Source organism: Postia placenta (genome assembly GCF_002117355.1).
Source record: "Postia placenta MAD-698-R-SB12 unplaced genomic scaffold POSPLAscaffold_2, whole genome shotgun sequence".
Lineage (NCBI taxonomy): Eukaryota > Fungi > Basidiomycota > Agaricomycetes > Polyporales > Adustoporiaceae > Rhodonia > Rhodonia placenta.
This window is the reverse complement of record NW_020169833.1, coordinates 1,078,122-1,081,210: the sequence shown is the minus strand read 5'-3', so window position 1 is coordinate 1,081,210 and position 3,089 is coordinate 1,078,122.

Genomic DNA, 3,089 nt, shown 5'->3' with positions numbered 1-3,089 from the left:
ACAAAGTTGCGACAAGAACCTGTCGCATTCGATGACGGTTTTGCCGTCATAGCGGAGGGGGAGGAGGAGCTTCAGGGTCTCCTTGTTGGGGGCAGCTGCAGGGGAGGACATTATCGGCGTCGGGGGGGACGGAGGACGCTGCGGGGGCGGAGGCGGCTGTGGTGGCCTTCCGCTGGTCGAACTTCGAGAGGAGCGAGTGCTCGAGCGGCCTCTCGGCGGAGTTGGCGGTGAAGGCGCCGAAGGAAGTTCGGCGGTGGTGTCACGTACGTCAGGGACTGCTGACGCGGGGGCGAGCGCTGTCGGCGAGGCGGACCCAACAGAATCCTCAGACTCGGACTCCGAGACTCCTTCTTCACCTGCACCCTCCTCAGGCTCTGGCTCTGGCGCAGGGTCTGGAGGGAGATCTCCTCGAGCTTGACTGGACTCGGCGACAGTTTGGGGAAGGCGGGAGCTAGGGGAGACAGGGCGAGAGTGCCGCAAGGCCGATCGAGATGCAAGGGTGCTTCGGGGTCCGAGCGGGTGTTGCGCTCGTCGGATCGCTTTGTAGCGCGGGTAGTCTTCTGGGATCGATCGGGGGGTTCGGTTCGGGCACGGTTGCTGCTCGCAACGGTAGATGATAGTCTCAGGACCATCTGGGATGTAGACGTCGATGAGGTCCTGTGAGTCGAAGGCGTGGACTTGGCCTTGGCAGGCAGCCACGTTGGATGGGGGGCGGAAGGGGAGGTGCGCGTACTACGAAAGGCCGTGCTATACTAGCTTACACCTACGGCGCCCGAGATGACACTGAGATTTGCAGTTCACGCAGGGCCCAATACTGCTTTTGACTATTATGCAGCAGGAACCAAGGCTATGCGTCCGTGAGGACAAGTACCGCTCACTGAAGCGCAGGTACTGAAGAGTTCGTTTCTCTAGTGTTGGTGATGTATAGTAGGCTATCTATGTATCGTAGGGTACAGTAGGGGTGCGCACCACCCAACCTATGGGAAAGGAAAATGAGTGTGTGGGGTTCCAAGGAACACCGGCAGCTTTGTGGAGTTTCGACCTAATGTCGCGACTTGAGGTTAAGCGACTGAGGAAAACCTAAATGCTGGGGGCGTCCGACTAAGTCTCACCGAAGCGATGGTGAGCTATGCTCAAACCTAAGGCTAGGGACAAGTAAGTATATTAGTTAGCAAAGGTAAGTAAGGGATACAAGTGGGAGCTTACTGACCTAGGGACAAGAGGTCGAAACTGAGGTCCCTAGGGCAGCAGAGGCCGGTTTATATACAGGGGAAGATAAGGGCAGGCTGTGCGCGCTGGTCCGTGCGCAGCTGGTCCGTGCACAGCTGGTCTGTGCACAGCATGCCGACGCGGCCCCGGGGGCCAGTGAGTCAGAGCGGCTGTGTCAGCGGAGCCCGAGCTGTGCCGTGCGCTGCCGCCCATCTAATCTAATCGTACAGTAGATAACGACGTGTCCATATCAGGCAGGTAGTACAGAGGTCGCGGGTTCGAGTCCGCGAAAAGGAAAAAAATAAAAAACGGCTAGGCGCCGTACCGACTTGTGACAGTCCCAGCCTTATGCGTGATGCGGAAGTCGAAGCGAGCCAGGAACAGCGACCATCGTGCTTGACGACGCGTGAGATGCTGGAATGTACGCCAGTACTCGAGATTCTTATGATCGGTTATGATCTCGAACTGATTGGGCAGACCCTCGAGATAGTGGCGCCAATCGTCTAGCGCCTCGATGATCGCGAGCATCTCCTTATCGTAGATCTCGTAGTTCCGCTGTGCCGGGTCCATCGCATGGGATCTGAAGGCAATAGGGTGCCATTTGCCATCATCCTGCTTCTGCATCAACACGCCACCGGTGGCATACCCTGAGGCATCGACTTCAATGTGCGTTTCCCGATTAGGGTCGTACAGCGCTAAGACTGGAGTCGTCGCAAAGAGCCGCTTGAGCTCATCGAAGGCATGTTGCTCCTCTTCGCCCCAACGCCATGGGTCATTCCCTGTGAGCCGGTCGAGTGGTCGCGAGATCTTGGCGAAGTCTTTAATGAAGCGGCGGTAAAAGTTGGAGAACCCCCGGAACTTCTGAACATCTTTCTTGTTCCGGGGTACCGGCCACTCATTAATTCCTTTTAGCTTCGCGGGATCCATCGCTACCTCATCGCCACCGAACACATAGCCGACGTAGTCGACCTTGGGAACGTCCCACTCGCACTTCTCAGGCTTTAGGAACAGATCATTGTCCTGAAGGCGACGAAGAACCTCGCGTGTGACCTTCTCGTGCTCCTCCTTGTTGGTGGAGAAGATGAGTATGTCATCCAGGTATACGAGGATCTTGCCACCAATGATGAGATCGTGGAATATCTCGTTCATCATTGCCTGGAAGGTCGCAGGGGAATTGGTGAGACCGAAGAACATCACCAGGGGTTCATACAGCCCCCGGTTAGTTACAAAAGCCGCCTTCCACTCGTCACCGGCTTTGATCCGGACGTTGTTGTATCCCCATCGGACATCGAACTTCGTGAAGAGCGTGGCACCGCAGAGCTTGTCCACCATTTCGGCGATCAGCGGCAAGGGGTAGCGATTCTTGACGGTGATCGCCTCTAGCCGGCGGTAGTCCTGTACGGGTCGAAGTGTCCCTTCCTTCTTTTTGATGAAGAAGAAGGGAGATGAGATAGGCGACTTCGATTCTCGTATGTAACCCTTCGCCAGCTGCTCCTTTAAGAACTTATCGAGCTCCTCCTGCTCGTTGTTCGATAATGGGTACACCTTCGAATGGAACGTTGAGTAGCCGGGCACGAGTTCGATCGCATGGTCGTACGGCTTCCTTTCGGGTAACCGCTCTGATGCTTCTTTTGAGAAGACCTTCAGAAACTCGTGGTACTGTTTGGGTACCGACTCCTCGGCGGTTTTGATGACCTTCTTCTTGATCTCTTCCTCAGCGAACAGCTGGGAATACGTGTGCCCTGCTGCGACAAACAACTGAGGGGCGCCGGGAAGTGTGACACCCTGCTCCCAGGCTTCGATCAAGTCAGCCTCATTCCACTCTACTTCCGTCAGATCTTCCTCGGGTTCGAAGTCCGGGAGTACCTTGCTCCGGCAAG